General features: G+C 43.8%; 1 protein-coding gene and 1 long non-coding RNA gene across 6 annotated transcripts in view; one reads left to right on the plus strand and one right to left on the minus strand.

Annotated features, from left to right (window-relative positions):
- Positions 1-3661, minus strand: part of Hipk1 (homeodomain interacting protein kinase 1) — a 56389-nt gene extending 52728 nt beyond the window's left edge. For 2 of the 5 annotated variants that reach the window (XM_051198891.1, XM_051198889.1), the window contains exon 1: positions 3120-3273. The gene's annotated coding sequence lies outside the window, so the exon portion shown is untranslated. Of the gene's footprint in view, positions 1-3119; positions 3293-3521 lie in introns of those variants that run through there. The other 3 variants (XM_051198887.1, XM_051198888.1, XM_051198886.1) reach the window with 3 other exon arrangements.
- LOC127232694 (uncharacterized) lies at positions 3655-4997 on the plus strand. Its single transcript, XR_007835421.1, has 2 exons — positions 3655-3944; positions 4727-4997. It is a non-coding gene; the product is annotated as an uncharacterized LOC127232694 (long non-coding RNA).
- The last annotated feature ends 6590 nt before the right edge of the window (positions 4998-11587 follow it).

Raw genomic sequence — 11587 nt, forward strand, 5'->3', positions numbered from 1 at the left:
TTTTGGTACCTGGCTAAAGAATGCTTTCCTCCTAGGTAGAATGTTTTTCCAAGTTTCAATACCTGTTTAGACTGGCTTTGCACAACAAATCTATAGCAACTGAACAAAAGAAAAGTAGGTCCTTTGTTGGAAAGTGTATTATTTTACTATGTAAGTTTGAAATAAAGAAAACTAGAATTTGAAGAATTTCTAACATAAGATTAAAATAGAGATCACTATCAAACACAATGCCAAGTGAGGGCCCTGTTCAGATCAGCCAGCAAAGATCAAAAGGAAGCAGGGTTTAAGTAAGGGAACAATGGTTTGACAGATGGGAGGTAGATGAGGCTCTTTCTAGAAGAATGAGGTGACTTTTGCCGGGATCCAAGAGATATGGAAAATGAGGAACTATGTAGAGGAAGGAAATGTATTTGACTGGAGAAGAAGTAGAAAGAAAAAAAAAAAAATACTAGACTTTTACAGCTAACAGACTTTAAAAAGTCTTTCTAAAATCCTCTAATTCTAATATGGAAAAAAAAAAAGAGGCTCAAAAAGGCCAAGTAAGTTTTACACAGAGCTAATGAGCAAAATGCTGGCAAAGAAGTCAGGTCTCCTGGTTTCTTTTCATTAAGCAACAAGGAAAACATGGTACCAGGTGCCTTTAAAGAACCCAAAGAAATACAATGTTTTATTCAATAACCTTAGAAGGCTGCTGAAGTGATATGCACCCAAAAAGGAAAAGGAAACTGTAAAAGGTACTAGAGGGCCAACAAAATGGCTCAATGGGTAGAGGCACTTGCTGCTAAGCCTGAAAACATGAGTTCTATCCCCTGGACCCACATGACAGAAAACCAATTTCTGTAATTTGTCCTCTCTGGCACACACACACTCTGAATAAATGCAACAAAGCATGTACTACAGAAATACATTATGCATACACTAGCTGAATTTCTACAATTAAAAAGAAAGACAAAAGGCAAAATCAAAGCCAAAACATAGACCCACACCAAACACCATGAAGTTTCAGTAACACTGTGGCAGGACCATCCCTTCAGCTCAGGAGTGTGAGGTCAGCCTGGTCAACCAAAGAGCATTAGTAACAAACAAAAAGAAGATTAAGTGTTCGCTCAGGAAAATGATGTTAATAACTTGTGTGCAAAACAGCATGAAGTGTATGTAGTAAGGGGAAAACTGAAGGGGAACGTGTAGGGGAAAAAGCCTAACAAAATCATAGATTGTTGTCACACAGTCAAGAAAAGGGCAGTTGACATCAGGCTGCTCAGGCTGATGAAATTATTCAAATTACAAAAGGACCAATTAAAATACATAACTAACAAGCTGCACAAGTTCCAAGTATAAGAAGATCACAGGCAGGTTTGGCTCACTGATTCCACCAACAAATCACTGGTGGATCTGTGCTTATAAAAACAAAAACAAAGAAGGAAAGAATTCTGTTTTCCAGACAAATGTGAACTTTGACTTTTTTTTTTTTTTTCAGGAGGAAGATCTGGTTTGATTTTAAATCTATTACCAATAAGCTTGCTCTAAAATCTGTAAAATACAAGGCCAGAGCTCAACTATCCATGAGGCAATCGCAAACTACTAACCAAGCAGAACCAACACACATACAAGACAGTAGTCACCGTCTCTGTCAAATGCTTTAGCAGTTTGGAAGCCTCCAGATTCAATCGCAAATATTTTACCAACATATCCTTCAAGCCAAGACAAGCATCGTAAAGCCTTTGTCATATGGCAACACTGAGAGAAAATTGCATGCAAATACCCAAAATAACCTGCTGAGTAACAATGATTAGTTAGGTTCTTAATTGTTTTACAGAATACCTTAGGCCTTACCAAAAAAAAAAAAAAAAAAACTGACAATAGTTTGCATTCCCTGTAATCTTAACAAAACTAAAAAGAAAAAAAACCTTACAGACCATAAATCAAAAATAGCTTTGCACAAACAACAAAATTGTAGGTTTTGCTGAGGGTATCAGGCACTTAATTTAACCCCACTTCATCTTGTGCAGGAAGCCACGCTGCTGTTTTCATTAGAGTTACTAAGAAACAAGAAGAAAGGGCGGTCTGGGGCAGCGAAGTCTATGCTTGAAACTAACTAGTATGTGGCTGCACTACACTACAGAGACTTACTTCTCCAAGTGTCACTAATAGACAAGAATGAGCATCTTAAAAGGAGTATCCACAACTGAGTCAGTGGTTACATAAAGATTTACTTACTGGAGCCTGGGGTTATCCACCCCACCCCACCCCACCCCCCTCTCAGTCTCAGTCCCATCCTCAAACAGGAAAGAAAGCGCGCCCAGCATAAACACAGGCCATAGCTCATAGTTCGTCACCACAACAAACTGGAGGTTAGACCAACGCTCCTGGAGACCAAGTTTTAGGTCTCGGTTGCCAAGAAAAAAGGGAGACTCTTCCCCAGAATAGTGTGGGCCCTACCCAAGAATTTTTCGTTGTTTCCATCTTTTCCTTTAACGTTTTGGGGGTTGTGTTGTCGTTTTTGGCTTTGAAAACAACGACGGGCTGCAAAAGTTTCTTTTGAAAAAGATCTCTAACTTTGCCTTGAAAAGATAAATATATAGGCAGGCTGGCCCCCACATAGCCTCACCACCATCACAAATTACAAACTCCACGACTACAGAACATAAGCGAAGACAACAGGAAAGCTTCCACACCAACCCGACCATCACGATTTTCTCTTAGACACGGCTCCGCGGTCCCCAAATGCACAAATATGCCAGAAGTACAGCGACGACAGGCAGTGGGGTGACATGCACACGCACAAGCTTCACATTGGGAACCTGCCACCGCAGCCAGGGGTAGGGGCGGGGATCCGGAGAGTGGGGAGATAGCCTGGCGGGCCCGTCACCTGAGGACAACAGCACGCTCGGGAGGAAAGTGGCAGGAGGCAGGGGGAGTTGCATTCTCCCGGCCCACAGTCGCGTCCCGCCGCTCGCCACCAGGCAGCGGGGCGCAGCGCCCAGGGCCGCGCGGGGCCTGCCCAAAGAGGCGCCCGGTGCAAGCCGGCCGCCCGGGGGAGTCCGCGGCCCGCTCGGCCCCACCTCGGGGCGCCCACCCCACGACGCCCGGGCCCCAGGCCCTCGCCCGGCCTGACTCACCGCCGGTGTGTGTAGTTCTCAGCCGCGAGTCGGGGCCGCCGCGAGGAGGCGGCGGAGGAGACGCGATCCGGGGCCCCGCCGCCGGGTCATCATACCCCCCGCTCGAGCCGGCCCGGGCCCCGGCCCCCGCCCCCCGGAGCCGTCCCCGCGCCCGTCCCGCGGCCGGAGCCTCGCCAGCCTCCCGCCTGCCCCGCCGCCCGGCCCCTTCCCGCCGCCGCCGCCGCCTCAGCGCCGCGCGCTCCCGCCTCGGCCTCCCGCTGCCGTCCGGGGCCACGGCCCGGCCCTTCGCTCCGCTGCTGCCGTTGTCGCCAGACCCGACAAGTGGAGCCCCGAGCGACCGCCCTCATCCGGCCGGCCCCTCCCCGCCGGAACCATTCAGCCACCTAGCGCCATGACACCTACTGAGGCGGAAGTGCGGAGGAGCGGGCGGGTTGGAGTCATTGCTTCGTGCCGCCGGCCGCAGGAGCGGATGGGCCTCCGTGGGGAGCCAGCGTGGACCGTGTGTGGGGACCGGGTTCCCCGCCCCTCTCCGCTCAGCAGTCTCCGAGATGGTTTACCGGCATCTGGTGTCTGTCGGGTTTCCCGCTGCTAGATGTCATCTCAGCCAGTGTGACATCACCCCAAACCAGTGTAATTCCCCCCATACACAACCGCATCGTAGCGATTGGGCATCGCGGGGAGGAGACATTGGCTACCTGAGAAGACCCCCGAGGAAGGATGAAGAATTCTCTCAGTTTAGGCTTCAATTGTTCGCTGCCATGTAGAGTACTTTGTAGCAGCAAAAGGGATGTCGACGCCTCCCTATACTGAAGCGCTCCCATTGCGGTATGTTAGAAAATACAAGAAAATAACTACCCCGAACTCAGCTCCTCAATGCATGCAGTAAACACAGATTGTCTTACCTCTACAGAAGGTAGAAAGGCAGCGGACTTAGGAAACAGCGCGATTGGCACAACGTTCTAAATAATAATAATAATAATAATAATAATAATAGACACTGAAAACTAGGTTATCTTAGTAGACAGCTGCTAACTCAGCCTCAAGAGATTCTGTAGAACTTCAGATGTATCTTCTGCTGTGTAAACTGTTGACTCCTAAGATGGGGAACATTTTTAGAGACTAGTATTTATGAGAGTAAGGTGTGGTGTCGCACGCCTTTAATCCCAGGACTCAGGAGGCAGAAACAGATGGATGTCTGTGGGTTCGAGGCCAGGTTGGTCTAGAGTGAGGCACTGATGAGAGAGAAAGAGAGGGAGGGAGGGAGAGAGAGAGAGAGAGAGATTTTATATGTTCCATCTCACAGTTACTAAAGTCAGCAACTGTTTGAATCCACCATGGGTAGTTACATGTACTCTGAGCAGGGAGCAGACCTAGAAAACCTACCTTTCTATCTCTTATATTTCTGAGACCTCACTCATTATACATCCTTGATTTCTTTGGATCTTCACCTCACAAAAAATTTTCTAACTATCCTACAATACCTTTTAAGGAAAGTCTTTTGAGTTTCTCTTCTTAACACTGGAACAGGGAAGTTCATTTCCCTGGAGAGCCAGGGTTAGCAAAAGCATTCAATCCCACAGGACAGGTTTGTTTGCTTATTTTCACAGAAACTTCCTTCTTGACTGTTTAGAGAACATGAAGTCCCCACATTGGCCTGGCCCTGGAAAAATCAAGACACAAGAATGAATGAACATGTCTGCTTAGTGAGCCAAGAAAAAGGCAGAAACTTGAGGCCTGGGGTTGAGCAGATCCTGCTTAAAAAGCAGGCTTTAGTCATGAATTGTGCATTTTGCCCTACTTCACCAGAACTCTATGACTGACTCCTAATTTACTCTCTCAAGCTATGTCCCTTTTGTGTTTAAAACATCTCAATTTTTACCTGTAGAGAACCCTTCCTGACTGACTGCCGAGTTCTAGTACCATCATCTGCTGCTTATTACAATAATTAGTTTCTATTTGCATTGCTCTTAACTCCTTTCCTCAATCTGTCTCATTCTTCAGGGAACTTTGGTTTTGGTTTTGTGTTTTTGAGACAAGGTTTCTCTGTGTAGTCTTGCCTGTCCTGGAACTCACTCCATAGACCAGGCTGGCCTCAAACTCACAGAGATCCACCTCCTCTGGCTCCCTTGTGCTGGGATTAAAGGTGTATACCACTACAGCCCAATTTAGGAGATTTTTGGTTTTGGTTTGTTTGTTTGTTTATTTTATGAGTTTCGGGGAACTTTTTAAAGTCTAGTATTTTTCCTTGCTAATGTCATTTGCTCATTCATCCAACAAAATCCTTCATGCCAGACCACTCCCTGGACACTAGTTCAGATGAAAGATGAGTAAGATACAGTCTTTTCCCTCCCACAGTTTTCAGTTTAGTGAAGAAAAATGAATTCAAATATACATGACTTGAATATTGAAGTCAGAGAAGATCATCAGAGAAGATCATATTTGAGCATGTCAACAAAGCTTCAAAGTTTAGTGCAGCCACAAGCCTGTTATTCCTTCAAGAAATGTCCATAGGATAGCTCCAGTGTGCCAGACATTACTAGAAACTGAAGATGAAATGGTGAATGAAGCCTGTGCACTGAAGGAGCTGACAGTTAGCTCCCCCAACTCCATACCAGGATTAGTAAGGCAAGTAGACTCCAATTTGGGGAATTAGTGAGGTGCTGCTAGAGGCTTCATCAGAGAAGTAATAAGAAAGAAGTGGTAGTAAGGAAGAGCTGGCTGCAGTGGAGGAAGATGGGGGTGGGGGGGGGTGGAGGAATGCTGGTGAGAGGGGCAGAGGAAGCATTTCCTCCCAGACAAGGGCAGAGCTGCTGGAAAGGGAGATGGGGCTGTTAGAAGCTGGAAGAGCAGCGTAGAGCCTGAAGTCACTTGCAGCCAGACCTGTATCTGTCTGCTTTCTGAGAAAACGGTATTCAGACCCCAGCCTAAAGCTCATGAAAAGTAATAGAGAGAGCATTTAGGGGACAAGAACAATGGAATGAGTTGTTCATTAAGCTTCTGAATAAACCTAGAAATGCCCCCACTTCTAGACTTTCTCTTAACTAAGCCACTGTGGGATACATTTTCTATTTTCAGGGATTTTTAGCTTATCTAATAATAGGAGATAGTCTCTTTGATGTTTTTCTAAAAGAAAATGCTGATCTGCAGTGTTGAAAGATTCTGAGAAGTGAAAGATGGCTGGTAGACCCAGTGGATCTGACAATTAAACAGCCACTACTAATCTTGGTGAGATCAAGCTTAGGCACCATGCAGGCAGAAGCAATATGCTTCTGGGATTACGGCTGTCAGCTGGGCAGAAACTTTCATCCAACTGAGTGATCAAGCCTATTCTAGGCAATGCCTTTTTCTAGCTCTCAATATTGAAAAAAAGAAACAAACGACTTGGATCTGTGCTATCCACATTAACTATATTTTAGAAGTCATGAAGAGAATTGCTTTGATTACTTTCTCTATCACTTACCCTAGATTAACCAAGACAAGTTTTGGCCACTTAATTGTTTTTATAAAGGCCAAATCTAGCATGAATTCTGGGGGTGACATTTTGGAGTCCCGGTCCCAGAGAAAATGACATTTTGGTGGAATAGGAGTCTGGAGGAAGGGCATGCCTATGAGATTTAAGTGGAAGACTGAAATACAAGGGATCAAAAGAAGTAGAACATGAAACTAGAGAATGGTGTTCATTGCACACCACGAATGCAATGAATGCCACTTTATTGCATACTTTAAAATAGCTAGCTAATTGCACACAATTTCACCTCAATAATAAAAGAAGGAGTGGTGGCCTACACCTTTAATCCCAGCACTTGGGAGGCAAAGACAGTTGGATCTCCATGAGTTTGAGGCCAGCCTGATCTAAAAATCAAGTCCCAGAACAGCCAGGGTTGTTACAAAGAGAAACCTATATCAAAAAAAAAAAAAAAAAAAACAGCTTCAACAACAAAAAAGACAGATCAAACTGGAGAGTAGTCTGGGGAAGGACAATCTTAAATTCTTAATCTTTGTTCACTATGTAGACCCTCCTTCTAATTACTTCTGATGGCTTCCTTTCCCTACAAAAACACTATATTCTCCCTTTTATCATATACCAACCCTTAATCAAAACCAAAGACTATAGTTTTTCTCTTCCTTTCCCTTGGTCATCATTTTCATTATCCCATTCCCACTGCTCTGTAGCATCTCACTTTTACTTTGCCAACTCCCACATAAACTTTTAACACCTACATTCCACCTCTTTCCTTATCAATTCCAAGCAACATCCCAAAACAAAACTAATGTTCTGGGGAGGCACACAGAGACCCACCAGGGAGAAGACAATGAATCAGAACAAGGACTAGAAATTTAATGCTTGAATATTATTTCCTCCACATAATTTTATGCTTCCTACAGACTCAGAAAGCAAAAAGGCCCTCATGAAAGGGCCCTTTACATAGCACAATTCTTGACATAGTTGATATGGATTTTTTTTTGTTTGTTTGTTTGGTTGGTTGATTGGTTGTTTTTTCGAGACAGGGTTCTCTGTATTGCTTTGGAGCCTGTCCTAGAACTAACTCTGTAGACCAGGTTGGACTTGAACTCACAGAATCCTCCTGCCTCTGCCTCATGAGTGCTGGGACTAAAGGTGTGCACCACCAATGCCCGGAAGGTTAATATATTTTGCTGAGTAAATTACCAAGTGTTTATTCACAGTGCCCAAGCTACTAAAATTCAGTTGACTATAAAACAGAGTTTCTGGGCGATGGTTGTGCATGCCTTTAATTCCAGCACTTAGAAGGCAGAGGCAGGGGGATCTCTGTGAGTTCAAGGCCAGCCTAATCTACAAATGGAATTCCATTATAGCCAGCAGGGTTACACAGAGAAATCCTAACTTGAAAAACCAAAACCTCATAATAAGGAATTTGTATTGATAGCTGTGAATTTAACTTTTTTTTAAAACTATTATTTTTGAAAGTCACTTTGAAAAGTAGGGAGATTGTGAGTTTCAGTCTGACCTGGGTTAAGAGATAGTTCTAGGTCAGTCTTGAAAAATGGAATGGAGGAGAAGAAAGAGGAAGGTGAGAATTTCTTTTAAGAGGTCTCCTGCAACTACCCTTATTATTCATTTCCAGTGATGGCCACTGGAAAATCAGAAAGTCTGGGAGATGTAAACCACAAATATTCAAAATTGGTAATTGGGGGCCTGGAGATGGCTCCACTGGTAAAGTGCCTGTCACACAAACATGTTGGATCCAAGTTCAGATCCCTGGCACCCTGCCAAGCAAGTATGAAAACCTGAGTGTGGATCCCAAGCTCCCATGTAAAAGACAAGCACACTATGACACTAGCACTCAGGGTGGGGTAAGAGGCAAAAACAACCTCCCTACACATCCAACTGACCCAGTTGTGGTAGCTCACTCAGGGGTGGTGGTGCACACCTTTAATCCCAGCACTCAGGAGGCAGCGACTCCGTCCTTAACAAACTAGGAGAGGCAAGGATACTCTAGCCAGATGGTAGCCATTTGAAGAAGAGATTATCATGGGTAGAAGTAGGGTAATAGGAAGCAGCAAGAGAAGCAAGGACCTTAACTCCAATTCCTTACCTTAAGCTCTGGGGATAGAAAAGTGGCTTTTGCAGTTCTGTGGGAGACAGGGTAAGACAGGGCTTCATGTAGGTCAGGCTGGCCTTAAACCTAGTTATGTGGCACAGGATGACCTTGAACTCTCAAGTCTATTGCTTCCACCTCCTAAGTGCTGGAATTATAGGAATGTTCCATTGCAGCTGGCAAAATAGCTTATCTTTGAGAGAGGCTAGCCAGAAAGCAGTGTGCTCAGACAACAACCAGTCTTCAACTTAGCAATGGGAGGTAAGAGAGACTGTAAGATAATGACAGAGGAATTTGCTTATCACAGACTTAGACTTGAGAATCTGGGGAAGAAAGGAAGGAAGGAAGACAGGAAGGAAGGAAGAAAGGAAGCGTAGGATAAGATCTTAAAGACTGAACTCGTGAAAGATGGGGTTTAAATGGAGCTGTAAAGTACGGAAGCATGCAATTCTGCCGTCCTTGGGATGGGGGTGAACAACCAGACATATTTCTGTTTCAAGGATACTGCTTCAGGATATCATGGCTTGGTACTCTAGATTTCTTCCTAAGGCTTTATATGTCACAACAGTTTGAATCATAAAGGTTTGGAATAACCACTGAGGCACACATAAGAGGAATCAAGGACACACGGAAATGAAAAGCAGCTTTAAAGAAACCACAGGTTAGCATTTGTGGTGACACTAGTATGTTCTCTTCCAGGGAGTGGTTCCACCTTTCTTATGTAGGAGTTGAAAAGAAATTCAGAACTGATTAAAAGCCAATGATTTATAAAGATGGTGTAGGACCCAGAATCAGATCAAACACACCACCTAGCCCCACTTACCTTCAGCATTCTAAAATGATCGTCCCAGCCTCCTCTGCTCTGTGTAACTCTAGATTTGGGACCTCGGATCTACCACTTATTCTTCTGTTGGCCCTGGCCATGTCTGAGAATTTCCCAGTTAAACTTACTCACCATAACATTTGAAACTTACCATGATTTCACTCCAGTCCTTTTCCACTTGGACAAATGTATCCTTGGTTGCTTTGGGTAACAGCCCTTCTGGTTATGACTAACCTAAACTCAGCCAGAAATTTTCTATGATTGAACAGTGATTCAAAAAGCTACCTGTCTAGAATTAGAAACACGGACAAGATTTGGGAAAATTCATGTGATCTAGTGGACCACGGGTATGATAAAAGATGAGAAAGCAGGGGGTGGCGAGAGACCCCAGTTTATTTCCATAGCCTATATTCTGCAACCCACAACTTCCAATTACCCTATTTCTAGGGAGTCCAATGCCTCTGGTCTCTGAGGGTGCTCATGTGCATATGCCTTCATACTGACAAATAAACAATTTAAAATAGAAAAGAAAAGAAAGTTTAACACAAATAGTCAAGGTAGAGGGGTATTGTTAAAGAAAAGCACTATGGTCAAAAGAGACACTGAACCTCGAAGGCAGTGTAAACTCTGATGGTAAATGAGAAAAGCACATTCAGTACAGTATAGGCAGATGTCCTGAGGAAGAGAAAGGGAAAGACCACAAACCCCTGATAAAGAAGTTTCTGGTAGGATTCTTTGGAAGGCAAGCAATGAACAGACAACTACTCATTAGTGGTAGCAGCAAAAATGTGCATGGAGACCCACACAGAATTCAAGAACCTGGTGTGGAAGTACCTTTAATTCCAGCACTGGGAGGTGGGGGACAGAGGCAGGTGGATATCTGAGTTTGAGGCCAGCCTGGTCTGTTTCAGGATAGCTAGGGCTACACAGAGAAACCCTGACTTGAAAAAACAAAACAAAAACTCTTCAAGAATGCTGTTCTTGCAAAGGACCCACATTCACTTCCCAGCAGCCATATGGAAATTCACCATTTCCTCAGGAGCCAGACATGCATGTGGTACAGGCATACATGCAGGAAAAACACTTATACACACAAAAATAATCAGATAAAAAAGAATGCAAAAAGAACTGTCTCTCCTGGAGTTGCCTTGGAGAACCTAGGTCAGAACCTCTTTTCTAAAAACAAAACAAACAAAAAGCCACTCATGTCTCCTATTTCCTACCACGAAGGGCAATCTGGGTCAGTAGTGAGGGATGGTCCTTCAAAACCTGCCTGACAGATTTCTTTTTTCCCTGTAAATGGACTTGAGCCTGTGGAAAAGTACAAGTTCTCCACTGATCATGAAACAGTCAGTAATGAGTCTCTAGGGAGCTTTTCTTTTCCAGGCACCTTCCAACCTAATTGCAAGATTCTCATATATTTTTTTAGGGGTGGGTGTCATCCTTAGATTCTAAAAATAAAGTAATTCTAATTGGTGACTTACAGACAGATGGGACACAGTGTTTTTAAATATGAGAGTTCCATGAAATTAAAGCAATTGTCCATCTCTATCATGTCAGACATTTTTACTTTAGTAAAATGGCATGGAATTTTCTCATTATTAAAGTATAAACACACTATGAAAAACTAAATTCCTCAAAGCCCTTCATTCTGCTTTCTTCTGCTTCCATCTGCTTCATGGAACATGTATGACACAGCATGTGCCAAAAGTGGGCAGACCCCCTTGCTGCTAGAAGATAACAGCAATATGGTGGCCCTGTTGCTGGGACCTACTTTATCTCTTCCAGCCACCTGTGAGTCAACCAGAAGTGAGAGAGCTAAGGGAATTTTAGAGAAGGCAAGCACTAAATATTAAACACTAATCAACAACACAATATGAATTGACACACGTTAGTGTGTCATTCTAGTGACTTCATTTGAACTTGCTATCAGCTTCTATAAAAATAATGGAAACTTTTCTGGAGGACAATTTGTCATAATCTACACCAAGAACAGAAAATAGTAATTCTTTAAAAAGTTACTCCAAGGTTATAAATTAAAATGCCAACATATATGCATAAATACA

This window comes from Phodopus roborovskii, unplaced genomic scaffold (assembly GCF_943737965.1).
Source record: "Phodopus roborovskii unplaced genomic scaffold, PHOROB, whole genome shotgun sequence".
NCBI lineage: Eukaryota > Metazoa > Chordata > Mammalia > Rodentia > Cricetidae > Phodopus > Phodopus roborovskii.